The sequence below is a fragment of the Diadema antillarum genome, unplaced genomic scaffold (genome assembly GCF_040938485.1).
Source record: "Diadema antillarum isolate AM-2024a unplaced genomic scaffold, OU_Dant_1.0 seq00001846_RagTag, whole genome shotgun sequence".
Lineage (NCBI taxonomy): Eukaryota > Metazoa > Echinodermata > Echinoidea > Diadematoida > Diadematidae > Diadema > Diadema antillarum.
The window spans coordinates 241,190-249,469 of NW_027272518.1; the positions used below are offsets into that span (position 1 = coordinate 241,190).

Sequence of the window (8,280 nt, forward strand, 5' to 3'; positions counted from 1 at the left end):
CCTTTGACCCCATGAACCCAAAATTGTCTAGATAATCACTGCCAGTCAGTACATGTATGTTCCATGAAGATACCTCGAACAATTTCCAAGGTACGGAGAAAAAAGTGAAGTTTTGATATTTTTGATTGACCTTTTGACCTTTGACCTTTGACCTCATGACCACAGACTTTCACCAGAGAATCTTAATTGGGTAATACATGAATACACTAAGTTTCCAGAAAATATCTTCAGGCATTGCAGAGATATGGTGGAAATAGTTAAATTTTATGTATTTGACCTTGACCTTTTGACCTTTGACCTTGAGCATGTGCACCCAAAAGTTGATAGGCACAACTTCACCCCCTAATACACATACATGCTAAGTTTCATTAGGATACCTCAAAATGTTTTTTAGTTACGCTTGCCACAAAATTCATTACGGACAGACAGAAGGACGGACGGAAGAACGGACGGACGGACAGAAGGACAGACGGACGGACAACCCGAAAACATAATGCCTCCGGCACCACTTCGTGGCGGAGGCATAAAAACAATGCACTGCAATGTTCACTGATGTATTTATGTTTGGATCACTTATACATCGACAGATCTTTCATAATCATTTGTATTATTTTCATGGTTTATTAATCAAATTATGAAAGCAGCTGAACTTCACACAATGCTATCATTGCAAATATTTTGTAAGCATAAAATAATATGTGTTGCAATCCACCTTCTTTGCACTCTAAGGTTCCCTATATCAGAATATTAATTATGATATTAATACTAATAATAATGACCTTGTCTACTGCACAATAGCTTTTAATCATCAAAGATCAGAAATCAGACTCTTATGTGCTGACTGATACAGAATTTGCATTTATCCATTTTAAAATGCTTTCTTACACTTTACAAGGCCTATAAATCTTTTTTTTTTTTCAGAGTGCTTCAATTCACCCATTTGCTTTTCACTGAATCGTTTGCACGCTTAATTGTTCTGTTCTGTTTTGTATTGTAATGTTTTTGCTTTTTCTTTTGAAGGGGGATTTTTCTCATTTCTGGTTTGGTTAATACATGTACCTGGCAAAGCACTTATGCCATCACCTATGGACTCGTCTATGACAAAACTCAGTGAAGTTCAGCAGTCAGACTGCAATAGTCTGATTGCAGCTTCATATCTAACACTGCAATTGTGACTCTGTATCACAATATCAACAGAAAGTCACCAAACATGGATTTCTGGTTAAAGGGCTGGTAAAGTTTTGGTTGAGACCTGGTTTCAGATTGATAACATTTCTTCTCTTTTTTTTGGGGGGGGGGGGAGGAGGGGTGATATAATAAGAAACCTCTTATGAAATATGAAAGACCATTAATTCAAAGAAGAATTCAATGTTTATTTGATGAAAATTGGTTTTGAAATGTTTGAGATATCCAAAATAAAGGAATTCTAATAAAAGGTGGAACCAACCTTTTACTAGAATCGCTTTGTTTTACTCTGCTTTTGGATATCTCAACCATTTCAAAACTAATTTTCGTCAAATAAACATTGAATTCTTCTTTGAATTAATGCTCTGTAGCACTTCAATAGTGGTTTCTTAGTATCTTGCAAAAAAAAAGGGCCAATCCTGTTTCTGAAAGAGCACACTCTCAGTTTTAAAATGATGTACAACTGAATTCAGATGGACTCTCCTATGTATTTGAATATTAGAAAGAAAGCACACACTCTGCAAAAGCATAGCTAGCAAATAGGTTCTGAAGTATGTGGTCTATCTTACCTAGCTATGTTCTGTGCAATAAATGGGACAAAAACCAGGATATAAAACTCTAGAGCAACAATAATGAAGGAATTATCAGATAAAGTTGAAATTGAACATGCCAATTATGTGAACACAAAATAGAAAAGTAGACAGAAAACAATCAAGATGTTGTTAGGTTCTGTAACATTACTCATGTCATTTGCAGCAAGTGCATAAAATTTTAAAATCTATCATGTGTGTAGGTCTAGCGACAATAGACCTATTCTTATTTTCCAAATGATGTCCTGAAAGACATAATATTCGCACTCCATTTTAGGAATTTTTGTTGTGCAAGAAGCTTTTGTCATAAGGATCTATTACAAAATCACCATGACATTTGCATTCATGACTTTCATTACAGTGCTGCAGGTACATGTCAGACCCTCACATCTAATGCAGCCACCCCCCCCCCCCAAAAAAAAAAAATGTATACATTGTATACCATTAATTTTTGAAGGATTGAATCCACAGCGGTCAAAACCAACATATGTTATATTCAACCTGTCTGCATCACCTTTGGCAAGCTCCATGCCTTGAGAATCTATATGAAAGAAAATAGAAAGAAAGGACAAAAGAAATACAATATGGAAAAATAAACAATACTGGTTACATACTGAAATATTGTGACATGCAAATCACATCCCCTCACCCTGACATTATACAGAGTGGTAACATGTGGGTGTACAGTTGAATGAATACACACACGACTACCACACATATCATTACACAGAGCTGCTTGTCAGCAATTTCATATACAGTATATTAGCAACAGTTTAACAGCATCAAGGAAAAAAAAAACAAAGAAAATCGTCTGGGTTGTCATACACAAGAATTAGTGTATCAGATTCTTCCTGATGAACAAAAAAGGTGTGACACAGACTCAAAATGAAAATGTGATAGTGACTTAAAACACTCATCTGACATAATGTCATTCATTCATGTCAGTAGAGACTTATTTGACTTTTTTTTTTAGAAAGGATTGTAATTTATGTCAGGCAAGCTGGGAATTCCAAAATAAACAGAAAGATGATTCAATGGGTTATGCAACAAGTCAGCTGCATTGCTATGTCAGTGCATTAATCAACTCTTGTGAGCCGTACTGAATTCCCAATTGTGGCTGATATAGACATAAACATTAAATCAACTCCCAACTGGGGTGTATGAATGCACTAATTTCTTCATTTCTCGTGTGGAACAGTTCACATATAGAGGTGACATTGTTTGTCCACCAAGTCTACAATAATTCCTAAAATAAGAAAGACCGAATTACCTGTAACTGATATGTCATCAACAGAGGTTGCCTTTTTTCAACTGTTACTCAAGTTGTTTATTTTGTAAAATCTTTATACTTTCAAGTTTAATTTGAGAAATGCATACCTGTGTTCTGTCGTAGATAAGATGCTGCTATACAGTTCGTAGTCCAATTGCAGTCTGACTCTGACCTGGGTGAAGTTCAGCTGCAGTTGTCAGTCCCAAGGGCTTGGTGAGGTTCAGCTCTCTTCAGGCCTTTGGGTGTGCAAATATAAGAACAGTTAAATACCATACAAACAGAAACATCGGATGCACAAATGGGATAGTTGGAAAATATTTGAGATGAGTGTACATCTTTATTAAAACAAGCAATAACAACAAAATGTTCATTAATGAATATCAATTTTGTAAGATATATTATGTGAACGACAAGTTGTAATTGCCAGTTTTCAAAGTTTGAATCACTATGTAATGAGCCCCTGTTAGCAAATTGTAAGAGTATGAGGTAATTTTAGTAATGAATGAGAGGGGAAATTAATAACAAGCATTCACTTTATTCAGTTGGCAGCAGAATTATGAACCCCCCTTGCATTATGGACACTATGGCAATATAAATAACATTACAATTACTAAATCATATACAAATGGTGAACAGATAGTTTATGACAAATGCCTACCTGATCAATAATCTTTGATTTGCATATAGTTAGAAACTTTGATCATTCATGCATGAAGAGATAAGGTCAAATGAGTGCATTATGGTCATTTCAGACCTTTCTGTGATCACTGAAGCATGACATGTTATGGTCTGATGATAACGATTAATTTCTTTTGTTCTTATGGAATTTTAAATAGTATCTTGCCATTCTATACATAACTCTTAGCATTTCATTGGGTTATATTCATTTTGACATGACTTAAACTTTGAATTATAAATATCATGGCTAAACCTCTGTACAAACTCTATGGTGGCAACTTTCACTAGAAATTAGTTCATTTAAATATTTTTGTACAATGAAAAATGCCAATTGAAATATTAAGAATCCTACATCAAATTCCATCATATTGTGTCACCTATCAAAGGATTGAGTGAAACCATATTCAACGAAGCATTTCAGTGATCACTGAAAGGACTGAAAATGACCATAAATGTGCCCACTGGACCATATCTCTTTATACATGAATGATCAAAGTTTGTAACTATATGCAAATCAAAGGCTACTGATCTGTTTTTTACTTGTAGCAAACTATCTGATCACCACTTGTATGATTTAGAAATAATCTCAGTTATAATGTAATTCATTATGCCAGAGTGTCCAACATGCAAGAGAGGGGTTGAATAATTTTGCTGCCAACTGTAGATGATCAAGATAACATGATTTCTCAACTTGCTTCAATAGCTAAAAATAATCATTTAACACACCAGATGAAGATGGTGGAATATCCATGACACTGTCACTTGACTTTTCCATTTGCATCTTGCCCCCAGTCCTTAACTCTGAAGTGGATGAAGTTCACATGTTGTCTGGTCCTTGGCTGTTTGGAGTTTATTCAATATACAAGAACAGTTAACATCTTACAAACAAAACAATAGTGCAGGACATGGGACATTAGAAAGTATGTTAGAGATGGGTGCTTTGCCTTTGCTATAACAAGCTATAGCAATCAAATTGAAAAGCCCTACCATTGATTTTGAAACACTAAATTCACTAGTATCTACTGATCCATAAGCTTTAAATAGGACTTTTCACAGTTTAAAATGATTAGCTATGTCGAATATTCTTGTTTCAAACATTGTAAGAGCATGAGGTTGTTTTGATACTAGAAAAGGGAGAGGGTAAATAAACAATCATAGTAGGGCCTACAATATTAAGATAACGTGACTGCTAAAGTTTGTTTCAGGAGCTTGATACATGTAGACATGCAGGTACCCCCCCCCCCCCTTCCATGAATTATCTCTTTTCAATTGGATCAGTATGTAATATTCTACAGATAGTGAAATTAAAAAAAAATGCAAAAAACAGTTGTTTCTAGAAGGGTCACTATTCACTGGATAAGAATGTTTGTTTTCAATTACCAAGATGGACATTACAGCAAACATTGTTTTCAATATTTCCTGTCTAACACTATTCAACTAAAAATCCAGAGACAATTTGATGTCCAAATGTAAATAATGTTGCAATTGTAGTATTTGAAAATATACAGATATGTTGTCTGCTAAAATAGTATTATAAGCTAAAATACTTGCATTCTGTTGAAGGTGACCATGCTGGTAGATAAGTCTCGACGAAGTTCAGTAGCAGTCTAGCTGTGGAGAAGATGGAAGTTCAGCAGTTTGGTTCTGTGTTCAGTGAAGTTCAGCAACTGACTCTGGGCTTTATGAGATGCAGAAGTCTGATTGTAGCAGTCTGACTGATGTTCCATATCTAACATTATAATTAAAAATGTGAATACAAAATAGAAAGTGTGTTTTCAAACTGTTGTTTGATTATACAAGATTTTACACACAATATCTAGAATCTGCATGAAATTTGAAATCAGTTCACATGTTTTTGCAGTTTAAATATATAAAGGACCTTATATTATTATTTTTTGGGGGGATGATTAAAAGACATACTACTAGTATTTGAGTTGTCTCAATTCAACATGTGTAAGCCTATAGTTTGGGGTATTATGACATCTTGAGGTTCTAGATCTTGTCGATAGGCATCCACGTTGCAAGGTCTACATCTACCTAAGATCTGGTAGGACCAGCTGTACTGTGGCTTCACATTCGGGTTGATCACAGTTACAGCCTGAGATGCAGCCACAGTCTGACTCTGATCATCAACTGTTGTCATGTCATCATCATCAATTAAATTGCTAAAAGAAGTTGTGTAAGCGGTACTAGCATCGGAGTATGGACCTATAGAATCTACTAACTGCCTAGATAGATAGCACTATTTAGAAGACCTATTAACTTCCTTACTGATGAGTGATAGGCCTACTTATGTTAATGATAATATGTTTAAGAATACCAAGGCTATAAAAGGGTCTAGTCTGGTTATACTTTTGGTATACACTGGTTAAGTAGTATCTAGGTCAGTAGGTGCTACTCAGGATCACTATACCACTGGATTCTAGATCTATAGACACCTGGTAGTATAGCAGTAGAATTCTAGAGGTTCCATGCCAATGAATTTCGGTAAACATCATTCTCTATCTTATTGTGACACATGCATTGCGATTACAGTGCTGTATGCATTTAGAATTGTGGAAGATAGCTTTCAAGTCTGAACCAAGATCTGAACCATGGTTTCCAATTCATATTCTGTGTAGACCTGGATCTACGTACTACTACTAGGCCCTACTACTACTACTAGATCTAGTTAGTCTAATCACTGTCGGACTCTCCAGATAGTACTACCTGCCCTAACCCCAGGGCACTCCCTGTTATAGTTGTACAAAGTGCTTCGCGTTCGGGCTGGTCGCTGTTATTATAACCCCTAACCCCTAGTATTTTACAAGTTTTTGTTGTAGACCTATAGTAACGTTAGATAGTAACATAAGGACTTGTAAACGTGACAATGACACAGGTAACGTACAGCTGGTTCTCTGTAGTGTAAATGCTAACGCTATAAGTTCACGTTAGGGCCTAAAAAACATTAGGCTTAGGCTAGGCCCATAATTCTGTTGGACAAAATAACCTAGATTTTCTAGACTGAAAAAAAAAAACCAACAGATTTTTCCTGTCGATTTGACACAAAACGGAAAATTTGTATCACTTCTGAATACTATCCACACAGCTAGTGACAGTGTAATTATTCAATGTTAGACACGTCTTCAAAAATATAGGCCTAATAATATTGATAATAAAATGTAGACCAATTCTTATGAAATTTCCGGTTTCTTCTTCGCTCCCTTCACTATTCAGGCCTTGGTAAGTTACCTGCAATTCACCCACACATGAACAAATCGGGCAATTGCTCTCATGAAATATCTGCACGCTATATATATCATAATAATCAACCCACAAACATTTCACTATTTAATACTTGTAGAAGTTGTAGTAGACCCTATGCCCTACCATGCTAAGTAACAAACTAGACTACCTATTGTAAACTCAGCTGGCCATTTGGTCATTCAAACAAACGGCGATGTGCCTACGTGGGACTATTGTGATAACGCTACTACCGGTAAGATTAGATCTACATCTAACCGCAGCAGCGACCCCATACGGACAAATACGTACCGTAAAGGGTTACTGTGTTACAGCGCCCCGCGACGGGGTTAATCTACATCTAGCTAGCCCTTGGAGAATTGTAGAAGATTCGAACAAAAATATATCCAAATAATATCACATTATGAATCCACATGCATTACTCTTCAATTGTAGACAGCTTTAAATATACTCACTAATAGAAATATGTACTGGTAGCGGTATAGAATGCAACTTAGCCTCTAGAATCTTGCCTCCATCGTAGATCTGTTGCCTCTGCGCTGTATACACTGTGTGTATACGTGCTATGTCTATGTAGCGAGTGCTCAAAGCATGTATAGTATGTACTAAGGGAGAAAAAGTTAATGATATGCTAATGATATGTTAATTAGTATTACCCTCGAACATGACGATTGAAAAAATTAAAGTCTCTCATAGCTTAGGAGAGACTTCGTGAAATGGTTTTTACTTCTCTGTGAAAGTCTTTCCTAGCTTAGGAGCGGCTTGGCCATTTTAAGATTTATGTGATAGCTTTTATGTGATAGCTTCATGAAACGGACCCCAGGTTACCCTTGCCTTAATAGCAAACCGATTTAATGTATAATACCCTGCCGAGTTATGATATGGAACATCAGAGCACTTTTAAAGAACAATGTAACATAATTCCTATCTGAAAACAGCCAATGCTTTAGAAGAAGGAAAGTGGAAATTATTTAAGGTAGCACGCGCGGTAGTCTCCTCATCCTCCGATGGCGTCATCGAACCTAAAAGAATTATGCTAAAGCTATGATTGAATTGTCTGATTTTCCTCATTCTTTTTGACCAGTTTGTTTTATTAACATTGATGCTTTCACTAACTTCATATAAATATTTTGGCATGGTTCCCTTTGATTTTCTGGAATCGAAAGAGAGAACTTATTTTCTGTTCGAAAAAAAAAATGGTAATAACGCATTATGTACAATACATCAAGTGTTCCCTGCCCATTTCAACAAACACATGCGCACATGCATGCGATAAAACAGTCATGATTTCGTTTGGTACAAAACGCAATGTAA

At 35.8% G+C, this 8,280-nt stretch overlaps 1 long non-coding RNA gene across 1 annotated transcript; it reads right to left on the reverse strand.

The window, feature by feature from the left end:
* Positions 1-2,278: 2,278 nt before the first annotated feature.
* Positions 2,279-7,470, reverse strand: LOC139712713 (uncharacterized). The gene is made up of 5 exons (XR_011709593.1): positions 7,422-7,470; positions 5,275-5,452; positions 4,450-4,562; positions 3,153-3,281; positions 2,279-2,316 (listed from the first exon to the last, which is right to left on the reverse strand). It is a non-coding gene; the product is annotated as an uncharacterized lncRNA (long non-coding RNA).
* Positions 7,471-8,280: the final 810 nt, after the last annotated feature.